The 20,940-nt window shown below is 37.9% G+C and overlaps 1 long non-coding RNA gene across 1 annotated transcript in view; it reads left to right on the top strand.

Annotated features, from left to right (window-relative positions):
• Positions 1–20,553, top strand: part of LOC131701762 (uncharacterized) — a 30,098-nt gene extending 9,545 nt beyond the window's left edge. Inside the window, exon 3 of the long non-coding RNA XR_009308994.1 lies at positions 18,411–20,553. This is a non-coding gene — a long non-coding RNA (uncharacterized LOC131701762). The remainder of the gene's footprint in view (positions 1–18,410) is intronic.
• Positions 20,554–20,940: the final 387 nt, after the last annotated feature.

Raw genomic sequence — 20,940 nt, 5'->3', positions numbered from 1 at the left:
TTGTTTTTTCAAATGTAGTAGTTGCCAGTTTGTTTTTTATTATTTTCTCCCCAGTTTGGAATAGCCAATTATTTTTAAGCTCAGCTCACCGCTACCACTCGGCTCTTTTGTACAGCGGTATCGGTGCTATGCTTCAAAGCGGGAGGTCCCGGATTCGCGTTCGACCTCCGCCTGTGAGAAGCCCCAGCTTGTGGAAACCACGGTTCACCACAATATGTACAAACATGAAGCTCGGCATGCACATTTCTGTTCACAGATGCATGTGAAAACAGAAATTAGATATTCGAGTCACTATGGCTTAGAGCAGCGGTTTGCAACCTTGTTTTATTTTATTTTTTTTGTTTTTTTGGAGACCCACTTTTGTATTTTTCTACTGAAGCTGTGACCCAAATTTAAAAAAAGTGAAATACTTAATTTTATGTAGATATTATAGATTAATAAATAAATAAACCGAAAGTACATTTTACAAATACTATAAAGTAATTAAATGATTTAAAAAAAAACAAAACCTAATGTGTGATCTATGATGCTTGTCCTCTGTAAGGTTTCTCCAGCAAGGTGTTATGGGTGAGATGCTAACTCTGAGGTCATCCCCCATACGAAGCTTGTTCCTGTATTTCGTTTTGATTGATGTCATGATGGAAAATCCCCTTTCAACTAAATATGTTTTTGTAAATGGCAGCAAATGCTTGATGGCTTTCAGCGCAATATTGGGATATTCACATTTAACCAGGATAAAAAATTGTGATAGAGAAACCTCCACACATTTCCTTTTCAAAGATCTGTCACAAGAAAGTTCTATGAGCTCGTTTCACAGTCACTAGGTCAGGTCAAGACTCTCGATTGCCGTAGTAAAGGAGTGTTGAATCAACTCGATGTTTAACGTAGGATCGCCAGGGAAATACTCATCAAATTGAACTGCGAGAGTAGAGAGGTGGTTTACAACCCCTGTTCTTACCTGACTGAAATCTTGGGCTTCATGATCATCAAAAGTTTGTCATGACAGGAAACATATCAGTACGCCCATCGGCAACCCGCTTCCCCCATAGTTTCAGCTTTAAAAAAAAAAAAAAAAAAAACCCCCAAAAAAACCTATAATTCCCTCCATGGCCTTGCTGTGATACATTTAGTTGGTTGAGGTGACTGAAGATATCCGCCAGGTGAGCAAGTTTTGCAAGCCACTCTGTCAACAAAATAATCTGTTAAATCAGACTTTTTATCCATCAAAAATGAACGCACCTCTAAACGGAGCTCATAAAGACAATTCAGCACTTTACCTCTTGACAGCCAACGAACTTCGGTGTGCCATAACAGGTGGACGTGTTCGCTTCCCATCTCCCTGCACAGCACTTCAAAACAGCAAGCATTGAGGGTGTGTGCTTTTATAAAGTTAACACATTTTGTAGCCAATTGTAATACAGCATGCAGTTCGGGGCTTAGTTTTTTTGATGCTAATGCCTCTTTGTGGAGAATACAATGGTGCCAAGTAGAATCTTTTTCTACTTGCAAAATCTGCTGCAAAACCTGTCATGGTGGCAGGCAGCACCATCAGTAGCATTTCCCACACAGTTTTTCCATTCAAATGCGTTTTCTACCATAAAATCTCCTCGGCTGTTGTTTTTGTGGGGAGTTCTGCACTAAACAGCAAATCCTCCTGTAAGTCACCATTGCAGCAGTAATGTACATACACAAACAAAACTGCACAGTGAGCTGCATCTGTTGACTTGTCTATTTGAATGGCAGAGATGTCATTTGATATAGGGCAGGGGGGGCAGTTGCCCCCCTCCCCCAGACCTTGGTTTGCCCCCCCAGACGATCTAAATTACATTATGTCTTCCACTTTTTGACCCCCCAGACACATATAACCATATATCACATATCAACATAGGGCAGCAGTGTGGAGTAGTGGTTAGGGCTCTGGACTCTTGACCGGAGGGTCGTGAGTTCAATCCCCGGTGAGGGACACTGCTGCTGTACCCTTGAGCGAGGTACTTTACCTAGATTGCTCCAGTAAAAACCCAACTGTTTAAATGGGTAATTGTATGTAAAAATAATGTGATATCTGTATAATGTGAAATAATGTATAATGTGATATCTTGTAACAATTGTAAGTCGCCCTGGATAAGGGCGTCTGCTAAGAAATAAATAATAATAATAATATCAGATGGTCGAAGTTTTTTTCACAAACAAATAAAATACGCTTTTCAAACATCATTATTTTCTAATCTAACCAGCATCCGGAATTAAGTCGGTGATGGTTGCCATGGTGATGTAATTGCTCACGCTCAGTGTCTCGAGGCGTCTGCGGCATTCATTCATTCATTCATTTTTGATTGATAGTTCATCATTGTCCAGTGATTATATCGACAACACAGAATTGCATTGCATTCTATCATTTTATAATAATTTAATATTATTGATATCATGAGTCAAAAGGGAAATCTCAGATATGTTTGTCACAGCAGGTGGAAAATGGAAGACAACAAGGATTCACTTGCGGTAGAAACTTAATATTGCTTATGCCCATGTACAATTATTTATACATGCACTAAAGAAAAGGTACCATAGATTTGAAAACGAGATTAAGGCTTGTGTGTTGGGCTGTGCTGTGCATTTTCAGATTTAGGCTCATGTGTAGGGCTGTGCTGTGCTGTGTGTTTTCAGATTTAGGCTCATGTGTAGGGCTGTGCTGTGTGTTTTCAGATTTAGGCTCATGTGTAGGGCTGTGCTGTGCGTTTTCAGATTTAGACTCATGTGTAGGGCTCTGCTGTGTGTTTTCAGGTTTAAACTGAGATGTGTAGGGCTGTGTTGTGCATTTGTGGGTTTGCATAGCTGCTCTATAAACTCATCGTTGTCTTTTTCACAGTGGATCAGCAGAAAATAATATTTAAGGTGGTATACTACAGTATTAGATACATTCTGGTAGGCAATGTTACACATGAAAATCAATGCAATATATATATTTTTTAGAGTTTATGTGCTGTATTTTAAAAATACTTCATTGCACATTTTAAGAATAAGAAAGATGTTGACAAAGCGCAGCACACTATCTCATTGTAAACTGGCCCAATTACTGCCTGTTTTTTTCTCATTCATGATGCTGATTACTGTTTTAAAATGTTACATTGCTCAAATATGCATTTATATGGAAAAAAAATATTAGGCAATGTTATTCATGAAAGTCAATGGATTTCCTTTTCTACATATTTTTGCCGTATGCAAATGTTGGTATTATTTCGGCAAAAAAACATTAGACTTACAGGCTGGTTTTGACAAATTTGCCTAGATGAAAGCGAGACGCTACCCCCTTTTATTTTATTCATGATTATCTGGGTAAACATGTTATTAAACTTTGCTACACATTCCTACTTTCGACATTCACAGAATCGTGGTGCTTATTTAGCAGTTTATGTTCATTGGTTTATATTTGATACAAAGTGTCATTCTTTGTGGAAAGCAGGTGAAATGTGTCCAACTTAACTCGAGGTATAAGTATGTATCAAATCTAGTGAGATGCATTTGGATAAATGCTCTAAAATAAAGAGTTGAACTGCATTATTACCCCTGTCTCTCTTTGTAAAGCCCATGGAATACATAACTTTTTTGAAATGTATCCTTAACTGGATATCGGAAGCTGGCAGCAGAGCAATTTGGTTAATTTTAAAGCTTTACCCACTTTTTAAAGACAAAAGTTTCAGTGAACATGACGACTGTAACGTTACACACTTTATTCCTATAAAATGAGACTTAGTGGAATGACGTTTTCGAGTTTGTTATAAATCATTGCCGTGCTTTAAAAATACTTGTATTGCACATTTTGTATAATTTATTTTAAGAATAAGAACGATGCAGACAAAGCGCAGCACGCTATCTTGTTGTAAACCGGCCCAATTACTGCCTGTTTTTTTCTCATTCCTGATGCTATTTGGGATACAGAATGTTCAATGTTGACACAACTTTGCCCCCCAGCCCCACCCCCCAAAAAATTAATGAAATCCCTGTTGAATGGCAAACAACATGCTCGCTTTCACAAAATCCACAAGATGTCCTTTAATGTCTTTTGAAATGTCTGTTATCCTCCTGTGTTATCCTGTTATCCTCCAGATTCTCTGAAGATTTCAGTACACATATCCAAAGCAGCTGGTAATATCAACTCTTCAGCTATTGTGTGGGCTTTCTTACATTCAGCTGTACGCTGCGAAACTAAAAAGTAAGCTTTCAAAGCACTCGAGATACAGTAGAAGCGCAGCTAACCACATTTGTTTTGTGTTTGTATCTGCTTCAATTTCCTTTCAAAGTAAGCCAAAGGGTTACCTTTATCACCCAGGTGTGGCGTTTGTTGATGCCTCTTTAAGTTTTGACGGTTTCTTGCTTTCATTGGCAAGCACTTCACAGCAAATGACACGCTGCAGTTTGGGTTCATTTCGGAACTGATATAAGTGAAGCCCAAGTGAAGGTCCCCCCCCCCCCCCCCCCCGGCTATGCCTTCAGTTTTTGCTGGCCCTGTCACTGAATTTGTTGGTGATGCAGCTTCTTGGTCAGGCCCAACGCGTTTCAAAAAATGATCAATTTTTTGTAGATGTTTTTTTATTCACACATCTAATTTAATTATAATTATTTTGATTTTGTTTTAGATACACATTATCTTTATTTCTTGATTATTCCTTACTTACAAGTTTTTAATGCTTTTACTTCACTTTCTTCCGCTCAACGTAATTTCCGGCTGTCTCATTCTCAGTTTAAATTCAAATTATATTTGATTGGCAGTACTCATTATTTTGCAAGCACACTATTTTGATTTACTGGAGTTAAGGTTAATGTTGAGACAGGGAAATATGTTTGAACAGTAATATTCATTCATTTGTGAAACTGGGCTTTGCGACCCACTCAGGAGCAATCCCCACTGGTTGAGAAACGATGGCTAGAGGACTGATGCACCAGTGTAGTGTTTATAATACTAATGTTTTGCTCAAAAGGGATGCAAAAATCACACAACATAGCAGCCTCAAAGCTTTACATTTTCCAGGTCCTATTTTATTGTGATGTCCTAAATTGATTTTTACAGTTGTTAGATAAATCTGAAAAAGAGAAACATATTTTTTTCCAGACATTTGCGTAGCAATACCTGCTTAGACAAGGATCCTGGAATGTTGTTCATAAAATTGAGTATCAGTTACACAATTACCAGCAATCCTGTACAAGTTGCTGTTTAAATCTGGCATTTGCAGACAGCTTTTCTTTTGTTAAATGACAACTTTTCAGAAGCCATCACCCTGCAGCAATGCGTTGAATAAAAAGCCTCCATATGTTATTGTTGTACAGCCATGTTACCTTACACATGCCAATACAGCTATACTAATGTATTTGGATGCATTTTAATGGACAAACATTGATTAAAAGCTTTTAAAAAAAAAAACACATTCAGGTGGGAAATTAAACTGAAAACAAAGTCGTATTGACTTGATTTGATGTTTTATCTTTATTTTACAAAAAAAAAAGTCTAAACAAATGTCAGAGTACAATACAATTTAAAGTTAGTGCATAACCAATATGAAAGGCAATTTAGAGCTGGATGATCTTTCATCTAGGTTCTTACTTACTGTTCATACATAATAACACACACAGCCATGCAAACACAAACCATACTTTTTTGTCTGAGAAACCTGACTTTCTAGGGGTTTTGAATTTGTTCACTGATATGAGTGGTGAACTCAACCCATGCATACAAATCCCCAACCTGCCTGTCCTGTCAGTGCCCTGTGAATTCCCACCTCTTCCAGTGTCACTCCATGAGATAGCCTGTTTGAAAAGGGCTCAGAATGGCCACAGAAGATGCTTGCTTTCTCTCCTCTTCATACCAGTTGACAGCAGGATGCCTAACATTTTACAAAGTGGCACTGGTTATATTTAGCTAACATTATTTAAAATGTGACACATAAAATTTAAATGTAGTATTGTTTGACATAATTTGAGAAACTATTGAGTGTCGTTGGTGTTCTGTAGAACTTATGGCCATTCCCTTATAAAGGTTTACCACAGTATTTTGGCACGGTAATTTTGCAGTTTTCACATGCTTTTCCTATGGTCATACTATGGATTTACTATAGTCTACCATGATTTGCCATACGTGCTTGGGCTTTACAATGCTTACCGAATGGCTATAATGAGAAGGTACAAACTGAGCAATGTCCAGTAAAAAAAAGTGTTTTTTTAATGAAGTTTAACTTCCTTATTTTACAGGGAAAACCATCAGCAGGGAATAAATCCAACAAAAACAAAACAACAAACTAAAATAAACCTACTCCCCCTGGAGTCTAACTAAACACAGAACTGGCTCCCTAACTAAAGTCTATTAGAGAACTTGCTTCTCTAATATATAACCGAGCATGTACTTCCATGAGTGGTCAAAGGTGGTGTAGCATACTGGTGGAGTTTTGGGTTGTTGCAACTCAATTTTATAACTCTTTCTGAGGAATTAACACAAGCTTTTCCAAGGTTTTCACTCTTTCTTCAGGTGAGTATTATTATTAAATATTGTCTTCACTTTTCAATCTTCCCTTCCCACCGGGTCAAATGTCAGGCCATCCAAGAACTGAGCAGAAAGTAAGCCTTTAACAAATTAACCCTTTGTGGTCCTATGTCGGACCTGGTCAGACATTGCAATTATTCCTATCCGGTTCAATGTCGGACCCTGTCCGACATCATCAAAAAGACGCAAAAAACGGGTTTCTACTCGTTTTTTCACTGGAAAAAACCAAGAAAACCATTCAATGGCCGAGTGGGAGCGACAGGAGCCGAGACAAGCCGAAAAAAAAGGGTGTATCTCATGAATAGTCATACTTGCCCCTGGCATCTGATAACCGAGGCCATAAGGAAACAAGCTGGCTGTGACTGCATCAGCGCTCAGAGAATATCACGGACATTTGCAGAGCTTTTTTCAGATGTTATAGTAATAAAATAATGACTTGGATCGCATTATTGAGGTGATAAAAGAGTGATCAGGAGATGATTGATCGGTATGTACGACTATTATTATTATTTATTTCTTAGCATATGTGAAAGCTATAGCAAACAAAAGGGTGGGGCGGGGCTGGAGATGCCTAGTGAGTGCTTTGTTGATATGCAGGGACTTTTAAACCCGTTTGACTGTGGGGGAAAAAATACTTTTAAACAGTGTGTCTAAAATTAACCTCGCGTGTGAAAATAAATTGGAGCTGACGCGCCTGACACGCACTTAATAAATGGACTGCAAAGGGTTAATGTGATATATTTGCTCCGGGTTGACATCTATTAGGCTGGCGGACCTTATATTTGACATTGCTGATTTTTTAAAATTATTTCATAGGGGATTTGCTACTGAGTAAATAATTTACTCTCGGGAGTCGGAACCAGGACCAACACCCGATCTCCTGGTTGAAACTTCCTAAGCTTGGCATATTTATTATATTGGTGGGCTTGTTTTTCTTGTGCTTGCCTCATACGCTCCTTTACTATAGGTGTGAGTTTTTCGAACCTATTTTTCATTTGGAGCATTGTTAGAGGGTAGTGGGAGTTGTCTTTGGGAGGACCAGAAAGGACGTCACACACACATGAAACTTGTGGGCAAACCTCAGTGCCACCTGGCAACTGAGTAGAGGTTTATTAAATAAAAACAGCAGGGCCAAAACCACAGTCGGTACCCAGGCAGAGTAACAGGTATTGCAAAACAAACACAACAACCCCCGGTAGTACCAACTATGGTAAAACCGGGTTAAAATAAAAAGAGTAAATTAAACCAGTCCCACACAATAATAAAGTAGTGCTCCAAAGGAGAGTAGCTGCCGTTCTTTAGACGGCCACGTTAGTGGTGGTGGCGCTGTGTCTGCAGTTGGCTCCTTCACGCACTAGCTGCAGCATACTCCAGCACTCACCGCCCTGAGCGGAAATTAGACTTCCGAATACTTCCAAAACATACGCTCCAGGAAAGAAGAACGTAGTCGGGACGCAGGCAGCCGCCTGTTCAGGGGTCTGGAATAGGAGCAGAGGTAAGTAGCAACACACACACGCAGCAGCCCAGCGAACTCCTGTTGCTAACCCAGGACAGAGAGCCCAAATGCAGAAACCGTGCAGCCTAAATACTGCCCAACCCCGCCTCTGCAATCAGCTAATGCCCCCGCCTCAGCCAACCGGCGAACACAGCACAGCTGATTGCAGAAAGTGAGCCCGGCGACCGTGCGGTTCCGCGTCAGGGCAAAACGACCCACCACACCAGAACTCCCAGTATGATCGTTTTCAGGTCGTTCGCCCCGACTTCGGGCTGCCCTATGCAACGCCACACGAGATCGGGAGGGCGGATTACAGTGGGACCCTATTACATCCCCGTCACATATCCCCCCCCTCAGAGTGGAGCCGTAGGCCCACTCGGCCTCTTCTAACTTCCCCAATTGGCCCCCCTCCCTCGAGAAAAAGTCAGCATTTTGATGTTCCTTACCCGCACGATGTTTAACAGTGAAGTTAAAGGGTTGCAGCGCCAGACTCCACCGAGTAATCCGGGCGTTCGTGTCCCTCATCGTGCTTAGCCACTTAAGAGGAGCGTGATCTGTGACAAGGGTAAACGGTCGTCCCAGGAGATAATAGCGAAGCGAGTTCATGGCCCATTTAATGGCCAAGCACTCCTTCTCTATGACAGAGTAGTTACGCTCACGTGGAGCCATTTTCTTACTAAGGTATAGCACCGGATGCTCCACTCCGTCTATCTCCTGGGACAAAACAGCCCCCAGACCCACATCCGAAGCGTCAGTCTGGAGGATGAATTCCCGTCTGAAATCCGGAGCTATCAACACAGGGGCCTGGGACAGAATCTCCTTAATCCTATCAAACGCTCCCTGACACTGCCCTGACCACTGCACAGAATTTGGGGCGCCCTTCTTGGTGAGGTCGATCAAAGGACTAACAATGGTGGAATACTCGGGGATGAAACGGCGGTAATAGCCTGCCAGTCCTAAAAGCGATCTCACCTGGGCCTTGGTCCGAGGAACCGGTGTGTCCACCAACGCCTGGACCTTGGAGGCTACCGGCTTCACTCTACCATTACCCATAATGAAGCCAAGATATTGAGTCTCGGTTTTGCCAAACGCGCATTTCCCCAGATTAGCTGTTAGACCCGCTTCTCTCAGAGACTGAAGGACAGCCGTGAGTCTAACCAAATGCTCCCTCCAGGTGGAGCTAAACACTACCACGTCATCAATATACGCTGCCGCATACTGACGATGTGGGGCCAACACCTTGTCCATCATTCTCTGGAAAGTCGCCGGGGCTCCATGCAACCCAAAAGGCATGGTCTGGAAATGAAACAAGCCCCCTGGGGTCGCAAATGCGGTTTTCTCCCTAGAGCTGGATGTTAATGGGATCTGCCAATATCCCTTTGTCAAGTCCAGAGTTGACAGGTACCTCGCGTCTCCCATGAGGTAGGGAAGCAACAAATCCCAGCCCCTTACATCTTTGCTTACCACTTTCCTCAACATGGACTTGAGGGTTTTGTTAAACCTCTCAACCAATCTGTCTGTTTGTGGATGGTATACTGTGGTAAGGCTTTCACTGTGCTTTATTACACTTTAACTATGGGAACCTTTTATAAAGGTTTACACTTACTGCACAAACAGTCTTCAGTGGATATTTTGAACCCCAGAAAATCAAAACAGAAGAAAATACACACTTTAAAGAAATGTCCAGAAATGGTCAATTAAAAAAGAGCATTTTAGGAATCTGTCTTTATTATTGCTCAGTAAATTCCAAACCACACGGTGACTGCATCACAACTGTTACCGACTCCATCACTTCAAACATCTTTGTTGTCACAGTTCATTGTGCACATTCCTTTTAGGCAGCAATGGCTGGCAAGCTGCAGGATTTTGAAATTCCATTAGATATTTACTTGGTTCTTTAACTGATTTAAAAACTGTCTCCGTGCTGCACATCAGTTTGACCTAGAAAGAAGGGAAAATTAATAAATAATACAGCTTGGTCAGCCCCGGTCCGCAGCTACACTATGTTCCTGAGAAGTCCCTTGGGGAAGCAGTCTAAATATAAATCCCATTTTCTATTTGTAAAAAAGTGCATTAGACCTTATTTCTGCTTGTATTTATCAAATGCACATTTTAGTAAACTTTGCCTGCATCAGTTCTCTTTGATGTTAGTAGAAATACTTTGGTTAAGAAAAGAAATAAAAGACTTATTTGTGCTACTGTAAATTTAAGGGCGTACTTGATGGGCTTCAAAAGGAAAGGAATGTTAGTTTAACTGGCACCTTTGTATGAGTAGCATTTGTTGACTCTGTGCAGTAGCTTCTTTGGAAAACATACTGCATAAGTCACTGCATCTACCGTTTACTGTCCACAATTGGAAATGGTAACCTCCGGGGTTGAACAAAAACATGTAAACACCTGCTGTAATACAGTCAACAGAATGTAGGGCAACCATGGGCAGCCAGGATGCAACTGTTCAGAGGGATATGCGACCTATCCTCAAAGAATACAATTTCTTACTAAGGAAAGTTGAAGGTGCAAATCTGCAGTGAAGTCACATATTCAGAATGATCCATGATTCTATAACTTTAGAGACTGACCATTTCTTGTGAATTATCAATAGTATGTGCATTCTTGGATATAGAAATCACCTGCCAACTGACAGCCTATTATCAGCCCTCCATCAAACCCTGACTTGTAACAGAGATTCAGCTTTTCAGACTTACAGAATACATGTCATAGATAAATTCCGCCTCTACTACATCTTAATTTAATCAGTTTTTAAATTTTAGTTTTATTATTATTCGTGTAAGTAGGACTAGTCATGGAAATGTTATGTAGTTATGTATGTATACAGAACAAAAATATAAACGCAACATGCAACAATTTCAAAGATTTTACTGAGTTACAGTTCATATAAGGAAATCAGTCAATTGAAATAAATTCATTAGGCCCTAATCTATGGATCTCACATGATTGGGAATACAGATATGCACCTGTTGGTCACAGATACCTTAAACAAAAAAAGGTAGGGGCATGGATCAGAAAACCAGTCAGTATCTGGTCTGACCACCATTTGCCTCATGCAGCGTGACACATCTCCTTCGCATAGAGTTGATCAGGCTGTTGATTGTGGCCTGTGGAATGTTGTCCCACTCCTCTTGAATGGCTGTGTGAAGTTGCTGGATATTGGCGGGAACTGTAACACGCTGTCGTACACGTCGATCCAGAGCATCCCAAACATGCTCAATGGGTGACATGTCTGGTGAGTATGCAGGCCATGGAAGAACTGGGACATTTTCAGCTTCCAGGAATTGTGTACAGATCCTTGTGACATGGGGCCGTGCATTATCATGCTGAAGCATGAGGTGATGGCGGCGGATGAATGGCACGACAATGGGCCTCAGGATCTCGTCATGGTATCTGTGTGCATTCAAATTGCCATCGATAAAATGCAATTGTGTTCGTTGTCCGTAGCTTGTGCCTAGCCATACCATAACTGCACATTTTTTAGTGGCCTTTTATTGTCCCCAGCACAAGGTGCACCTGTGTAATGATCATGCTGTTTAATCAGCTTCTTGATATGCCACACCTGTCAGGTGGATGGATTATCTTGGCAAAGGAGAAATGCTCACTAACAGGGATGCAAACAAATTTGTGCACAAAATTTGAGAGAAATAAGCTTTTTGTGCGTATGGAAAATTTCTGGGATCTTTTTATTTCAGCTCATGAAACATGGGACCAACACTTTACATGTTGCGTTTATATTTTTGTTCAGTGTAGTTAATCGATGCATGAGCATGGCTGAATTAACTCTCTATGGCCGTCCTCATGAGTGAAATATCTATGTAGGATTTAAATTAATTGACTAAAGATGGATTCCAAAACAAAAATATTCACTCTGTGGCCTCAATATGAAAAAGGTATTAAACGCAAGATCTCTCAGCACTTGTAGTATAATTATTGATACAGTACATATACCCCAGAGAGGTAAAGTAACCATTGCCCTCTGATCTAGGGCTGTCTACAGATGTGATCAGTGAAATGTTGTTCTGGGTAGTATTTATAATAGTGAATTAAGAGATGTGTGGTGTGAGTCCAAGAGTGACCTTATACTTTAAATATGAGGTATGTTTTATAAAACATGAGGCCTCTTAAATCCCTTATATCCATACTGTTGCTATGTCAGTTGCTAGCAAAATTGGTTCACACACAAAAAAAAAAAAATCTGATCTGTAACTGTACTTTATTAAACACAATTTAGGAATTCAATTTAGGTATCAGAAAGCTTGCGAATGTAATCACATGTACAATAGCAATTAGATTGTTATATTACATTTACTTGAATCATTCTGAAGGTTCTGCAAAAGTGATTACATATATTTCAAAATGTAATGGAACACCTTCAGCACAGTCCAGTAAATGTGATTTTGCAACAACTTTTTTTTTTTTTGTCAATGGCCTGACTGACCGGTCAACCAGACACCCCACTTTTAGCTTGTAGCATTCAATCTCTCAACCATGCCTACAATGCAATCAGACTCCTGTTTAGAAAAACGCAAGGTTAACCTACTGAAATAGCAATAACTGGGAAATACACATGTTACACATTCAATTGAAAGAAGACATTGGAAATATTTTTAAAAACTTGACAGTGATATCATTCTCAGCAATGAGGAATTGTCAGTTATATTTAAAAAGGCAAAGAAAAAATGCTACCATTTTAAACAAAATTTCGAGCCAAAGCAGTCTGAATGACTGAGCAAGCTGCACAAATGCAAGCCTTATGTTAACCCAGGTTCTCCTCGACGTATTAATCTGTATTTTTGCTACAGTTATAATTTAAATACTAAGCCTTTCAGACAATAGTAGATAGTAGATGAACAAATTTATTAAAAACATTAAAACTTATATTCAAAGACACTTCAGACTTACGAATGACCTCCACACTCCCAAGGTGTTTACAACTCTGAGGTTCTACTGTAGGTTAAAACATGGTTAGTAATTAGAGTTAGTAATTACAGTGCATACAGTTGGTTTATGCAGTAAATCCTGGTTTTGGCATTTTACACAATGTTTCTATTCTCAATATCTGGCTATGCATAATTGGTGTAAGATTTTTTTTTTTCTAATTTGGCCAATAACGGATGCTGTGATACAGCCGTTTCTGGCAAATGAAGAATAATTGGTCAATTATGTTTACTGGTTAACAGCATATTATGGTGTGAAAATAAATAAACAAGATGTTTGTAACGTAAAAGTTGTGTGTGTCATTACCAGAACATTCATGTCATTACCATAACAGCAATCATCACCATCACAATTGATGTTTTGGGATAATTATCTGTTTTGTGCTTTCTAAATTCCTTATATATCAACAGCATGATAATAGACAACGGGGAAGCATTTAAGTAACAACAAAAAAAAAAATAATTTAAACAGAAAGTATATTCTTTGGTACTAAAAAGGGTGTTTTTATGGAGTACACCTTGTCTAGAAGTTTTAGGTAATATTACTTTTTTTATTACACTCATTCTTACTTCACATTTATTTAAAAAAGACTTAAGTATATAAATAACTGTGACATTTTGTGTAAGCAACTCGAGACAATGGTTTACAAAAATGATAATCTGAAAAATAATCAGTCAAGGCTGTTAAAGGTTTCCTATTTATAGTAGTTGTAGACAAACAACTGAATAGATAAATTTTGTTTTGCATCCCTCTGGTTTTTAATTATTTTGTGTGGCCCAAAGGCTTATAGTTGAAGAATTGCTCTTATATTGCAATTAGCTGGTAAGCAAAGCTTTGATTGATACAATTCAGAAGGTGAATGCTATTGGACACTCAGGGGTCATAAGTGGGCATTTTATTATTGATTGCTTCATATTATTGTAAACTTGTGTGTTATTTGGGGGGCATGTACAAAGCGGTACGCAATTCAGTGTGGAGTAGTGGTTAGGGCTCTGGACTCTTGACTGGAGGGTTGTGGGTTCAATCCCCAGTGGGGGACACTGCTGTTGTACCCTTGAGCAAGGTACTTTACCTAGATTGCTCCAGTAAAAACCCAACTGTATAAATGGGTAATTGTATGTAAAAATAATGTGATATCTGTATAATGTGAAATAATGTATAATGTGATATGTTGTAACAATTGTAAGTCGCCCTGGATAAGGGCGTCTGCTAAGAAATAAATAATAATAATAATAATGCATACACACAGGCCTTTTATATACCTATATAGACTGAGATTTAATGTATGCATAACTGTTAGTTCTCCTGATTTATAACTAATGTACATGGGGTTGAAAACATGGTTCAGAACTCTAAGAGAAAAACTGAGGAAGGTACAACACCACCAGCTGTTTTCGTTTTGTGTTTATACTTTTATACACTGACATGTTGGCCATGTCACCAGATATATCAATCTGAATTCTTTAATGTTTGTCATCCCTTCTATGGAGGCTGTAATATGATTTTGTACCATGGGTTCAACTCAGTTGAAATATTAGTCTCTTTGTAGTCTTAGTCATATCATATATAGCCTATGTTCATATCACATTATCTGCCATTGTAATCCTGCATTACAAGATAAAAGCATTATGTTATTATGAAAAATGGAAATATTGCATAATTTCCCGTTGTAAAAGCAACCGCATAATCTGTAACAACCAACCCCTATATGAGGCAGGTTGTCTCAGGTGAGCTACGCTTTTTGAACAGCCTAAATATCATATTATGAGTAAAGTTAGACCAATATTAAAATATCCCTATATACACGAAAGGTTACTCTTATACTTAGTTAGGAACAGAATATCATAGAATGTCATTACAAATAAGAAGACAATAAAGAGTAAAAAGTGTGACGACCATTGCTGGTCCATAGTTAAAAACAGCCATAACATTCAATGACCCTTCATGTTATTCAATCTTTAATGTTAGATAATTCAGTTATGCACTTCATAATTGAGACCACCACCATGTCAGCATAAAGATTAAAAAATAAATCAAAAGTAGGCTATCTGGTGAATGTACTGCATCAAACATCTAACGAGATAAAAAATAAATACGTACCGTACAGTATTGCTATATATTGTTTCCACCAAACATGTAACAACTGGGAATTGAAATAGGAATGATATGCTTGTGACTTTATAAAAAGAGGACAGGATTTCCCCCTGGGTTGCGGAGAGCCGTGGAGGTGACCGAACCAAGGGGAAATCAAGAAATCAAGGCTGAGCTACGAGAGGAGACAGGAATGCTGAAAGAGAGAAAGAAAGAAACATGCAAAGGTGTCTCCAAAGAAGGAGACTGGCACAGAAGAAAGCAGATGGAGAGCCGCCTCGCGGAGGTGAGACCGAACCGATCGACCTCCAAAGTGGGTCCCCTCTGTCTCCAGACATGTTCGGTTTAGCGAGGCACTACTGTACTAAATATAAATAGATAGATTGAACATTTAGACAGTGAGGAATAGTCTTCATTGACAGACAACATTCAGAGCAGTGGTGGAGTCTCGAGACCTAGCCTTGGTCTCGATATCAAATTTTGAGGTCTTGATCTCGGTCTCGGCAATACACTCGATTATCGTATATGCTCATTTTCACCCAAAATTCACACACACACACACTCGTAGACATAAACAATTTTCAATGACAAAAGATATGGTTTAAAAAAATAAAAAAAAAATTAAAAGTAGATTCTAGTAGCATTTAAAGTCCTCTCAACATAGACCATACATTTACCATGGATAAAACCACAGGCATACCAATCCCGTACTAGCAAAAGAGAATTGAGTGTGACGTTTCCTTTTCTGTTTGTAATATTTTGCAACAAAATTACAGTTAAATAATAGAAAGTCACTGTGGGCACATAACAAATTGCGGCAACTATAAAAAGTTTAGGTTTAGTTTTGGTTTCTGTGACAAATTCACGCCTCTCGAGTTTCTTACAGTTTAAATATTACTATTAGTAAATGTGGTCACGTGTTTTGAACACTTAAGAATTGAAATGGCATCCAAGCAGCCAGTCGTCATCCAATTCGCCTTAATCCATTTTTAAATTGATGAGAAAAATAATAAATGGGTGGCAAAGTGCAAGCATTGCCACACAAAGGTGTCAGAGGTGTGGGGAACTTCTTCCTTTTAAGGTAAGTCAATTATTTTACATGTGTATAGCTTGCATGTAAAGCTAGCGAACACAATATTTCATCTCGCTTTATCATTATTAGATAACCCTGATTAAATTAGGAAACAGTTTACAGTTTTAAAGACAGGCTCAGATCTCAGAAATAAATGCAGAGAAACGTCAGTCCAATATGAAATTATTATTTTTTAAAATTGTTTTAAACTGCAGGTACTTTATTTAAACAGTTGTAGCAACACTTGGGGACATGGAATGCAATTTAAAAGTTTAAAAAAGTTGTTGCAACACGTTGGAACATGTAACACAATAAAATAAAAAGGTCCTTATTTACCCTTTAATTTTATATCATGCTTATAATAATAATAATAATAATAATAATAATAATAATAAATAATGCATTTTATTGCTTTACTATTTCTAAAAGTCTGATGTGAAAGATTAATTTTAGAAGCACAATCCTGTATGTGTAATTGAAAACTTCAGAACAGAATTATTGAAGCAACTGCGAAGCCTATGAGACACTGAATATTACTTTCTGTGTAGTTTTCAACAAATCCGGTCTCAGTCTCAACATATGTGTTCTCACTCTCAACATATCCAGTCTCGGTCTTGGTCTCAAAATTTTGGTCTTGACTACATCACTGATTCAGAGGGTGGAGATTTTCTTTCATCAAGCAGAAAAAAAGGTCAAATACAGACAGACGGTATTTACATATTTTCAGATGGATTGATTTGGAACAGTGATTAAACATAGTTTGAACGATAACATTCGAGGTCCTTTAGCAGAGGTTAGAGACCTCATATTGACCAATCAGGTTAAAGAAAATCTCTGATCCATTTTCTAGTATATCTTTTCATTTAACATTTTTATCAAAAGGCTTGATTCCTGGTAGGAGCGTGTCTGTGCTGAATGGCATGTTTATACACCTCACACATTTTGAGCTATGGCTAGCCATAAGAATTGAACACATTTTTAGGCACTCCCTTTAACTCAAAAAGTACACAACGCAGAGTTAAACCCTTGCTGAATTTCATGATTCGAACTGCTTTTAAAGCCGAGTTAATCAATATCTCAAATTTTGTGTTTATAATAAGAACTACAACGTAACTTAACTGTTAGTTGAAGAGTAAGTAGTGGGGTTGTGAAAAATATAGCGTTACATGTCCCCAAGTGTTGCTACAACTGTTTAAATAAAGTACCTGTAATTTCTATTTTCATTGTTAACATCTTGACACATTTTTACACTCATAACTTCAAAGTCTGTTTCAAAGAGTTTTTCAAAATGTCTGCTCTAGTGCACGGATAGTCCACATTGTCAAACGGGTAACACAGCAATAACGATCCATGACATGGTACAGAACAGAAAAGCCAGTTATGTTTTTCCTTTAATGTTTTTATCGCTCTTCCCGCAGTGATTTAGAGGACAGATCTCAAACCCCAGTGCACTACAGTGGACATTTTGAAAAAACGTATAAATGTAAAAAATTGTCAGGATGTTAACAATGAATAGAAAAATTACAGGTATGTTATTTAAACAGTTGTAGCAACACATGGGGACGTATAACGCTATATATTTCAGAACTGTGCTATTTACTCTAAGTTCCTGTCTCACCTTGTTTTTTCTTTTTTCAAAATAACAACATCATGAAACATATTACTTAACCTTTGCTGTATCCCATGTTGCCCATATCACAATTTTTTTCAACATATTCCCAATAATTTTGATTATTTTTTATTCACACATCATCGGTAAATAAACTGGTAAATGTTTTTTCACCAGGTTCCCACAGCCCTCCGAAAAGAAAGATATATGTATTTTTTTTTCTTCTAAACATCAGTGTGTCCAGCTCATGCTCCCTGCAACAATGCTGGTGCTCTAACTGAAATGAGTGGTACACTGTAGGAAAAGAAAACCATCACTGTTGCAGGAGTGAGCATGATATGGATACATTGCGATCCTCACAAGACTTTATTTGTTCTCCTCACGAACCCTGTTGATCACCCATGATGTGTGATTAAAAAATTGAAAACAGTCTCCAATATGTTTAAAAATATAACACTGCGGTATGGAAAACACAGGATGCAGCAAAGGCAACTTAATGCATTTCTCGTTAACTTTGCAGGGTGTTCTGTAGCTCTAGAATTAACTCTTCCTGGCTTTGTATTCAAAAGCAATTTAGCATTAGAATTGTCTGAGTTTCTAACATGCAACTTTATCCAAAGTTACAGTACTGTTGAATCCTTTTATTCTGTCTTTTGTTAACCAGGTGAATGGAAATCTTGCTCTATTGGGACCAATGAAGCTGGGCTGGAGTAAAATATTCCCAATTCTATTACAGCTGGAAATATCTATTTAAAACAAAGCTTGGTAAAACCAGGAGAAAAAACACAAAATAATTGGTTTAAGTTATTAACACTGGAGAGTCTAAAATAAGTTGATTCACACCTACCACCGTTGACCTGCTTGGACCTTGCCAACAAAGGATCACACTTGTCAAACTTAATTTTCCTTTTCTCGTTTCCATTACCCATGAACTCAACTTTCAGGATTTAAGAGAAAAGAGAAGGGAACTTAAGCAGATACCAGTATATATTTAGTTTTTAAGAACATGTGTTTGTAGGAAAATTAAAGGTATATTTGAGTCTCTATTAGATTAAACAAAATGACAGTGGCTTTGAGGGGTAAACAATTTAGCAGCCCATTGTCTGGCGTTTTATTGCATTAACCCTTTGTCAGTGACAAAACACACATGCTACACGTGTGACACCTGTTCACCATCTTTCAGCACTACTCCGCCAGTCAAAAGAAGCAGTGTGTGGTAGCCTACAGTATATGAAAGGCAAGTCTTTTTTGTAACACCCTGGAGACCAGAAAAAATAATAAAATTATTATTTTTGTAATAATGTCCGTAGTAGGTAATAAGCAGGATACTGTAAATAATGCAGTTATCAAATACAGTGCTGGAAGCGAATATATTGTACACACACTCACAGCTTTTTGAAAATTACTAATGGCTAAAAAATAAATATGTAGGGCTACATCAATAATGCATTTCTCAACAATCTATTCTGATAGTAAGCAGGAACTGAATGAGGTGCAAAGCTACTCCATAAAATGACCATGTGCACTTTGAAGACTGGTATTTTCTTTAACATTTTCTTTTATTTTATAATTCCAGTAAATCAGAGGTGACTGCTTCTACAAATCCAATAGCCCAAAGAATTAAACGACTTTATAATACACTCCGAAAGGTGCCTTAAACAAACTGAGTAGAGTGATAACCTTTTATCATTTTGTATAATTTATGAATGGTAAATAGTATTTTACAGTAGAATCATTTCTCTTTCTGTTAACTTGGCAACTGAATCAAGCCATGACACAGCTGACCATAAATTTAAAAAAAAAAATTAAAAATCAGAATGAAAATTCAGGGAGGAATTGAAACATTTGTTACCAGCTATTTTAGTTTTTAGAGGGATTTGATGATTGAGTGAAATATCTGAGAGCAAAGTTAAAATTGTAGGAAGCAGTAAGATCCAAGAAAGCAAATAAAAATGACAGAGCTTTATATTTGCATTTCCACCCACTGATTACTCTGTTTTATGTAAGTCTAAACTCAGAAAAGTAATCTATCTTAACTGAATTTTAGTCACAGAATGCATGACGACGTGGAAAAGTCTGAGGGACAAGTATATCAGGGAGGAAAAAATCAATTAATAAAAAGAAGAGTGGGCTTGAAGCGAGCAGCAGATATAAATTGGCTTTTTTGACATCCTTGGTTTCCTATCACCATACATTACACACAAAAGAAGGTAGGAATCTTAAAAAGGTTTTTTGTATTTCTCCATTAGTGAATGATAGTCTACTTCAGAAATCTCAATAAAACATAAACCATTAGAAATGCAAACTGGTATGGATAGTTTTATTTTTTAATTTTTTAATTTGATCTGTTAAGGCATTTGCAAATACAAGATAGTGGTCTATAAGCTTCTGAATGAATTGGTCACTTACCCCCGAACGCGCAGAAGTAAACAACATCACCTAACTAAATAAAATCCAAAGACGAGGCCCCTAATGACAACACTCCCCTCCCAAAACATCTGTCCACTCTTGCAAGTTTACCCTTCACTTCAGCTTTGCCTGTTCCATCCCCATCCCCTTCACAAGTCCCACAAACACCACCTGAAAGGGAGGTCTGAAATGCCTTGTCAACTGTAGCCAAAGCAGTTTCAGCTGAAAGTGATGAAGATGAGCTTTACGGCAGAAGTCCGAACCGTGAAAGAAAGCCCTTTTAAAAATTCAAATCAATTAATGTTTGAAGCTGAATTTGGACAGTAATTGCATTCCAAATTATTTTATGTTTCTGGAATAAACATTTTGTTTGTTATGACTTTTTGAAAATAAACCTTTTCCTTGGTCCATTATAAGTGTTTTTTGTTTTGTTTTGTTTTTAATTTTAATTGTTTAGAAAAACAAAGTAGCTAAGAAATTAAAAACAAAAATAATAACTTCTAAAGATTCAGGACATTCATACACACCCCCAATAAACAGACATACTATATAATGTATTTATTTTGATTATTTTTATCACGTTTTCAATAATATATGGAAGTGCAGATACCTATTTGATAATTTAAAATAATTCAGTCAAATAAATTGCTGTGCTCTTCAAACCAGCATCAAAAAATCTTCAGGTGTTTCATTTTTTTCATCCTCAGTCTGTTGTAAATAAAAATCAATTGTATTTTTTTTTCTCTCAGACTGCAACAATTGTAAATCATTTAAAATAATACCAT

Source organism: Acipenser ruthenus, chromosome 2, assembly GCF_902713425.1.
Source record: "Acipenser ruthenus chromosome 2, fAciRut3.2 maternal haplotype, whole genome shotgun sequence".
In the NCBI taxonomy this organism is placed as follows: Eukaryota; Metazoa; Chordata; class Actinopteri; order Acipenseriformes; family Acipenseridae; genus Acipenser; species Acipenser ruthenus.
Note: the sequence above shows the minus strand (reverse complement) of the source record. Positions and strands in the feature narration are given on the sequence as shown.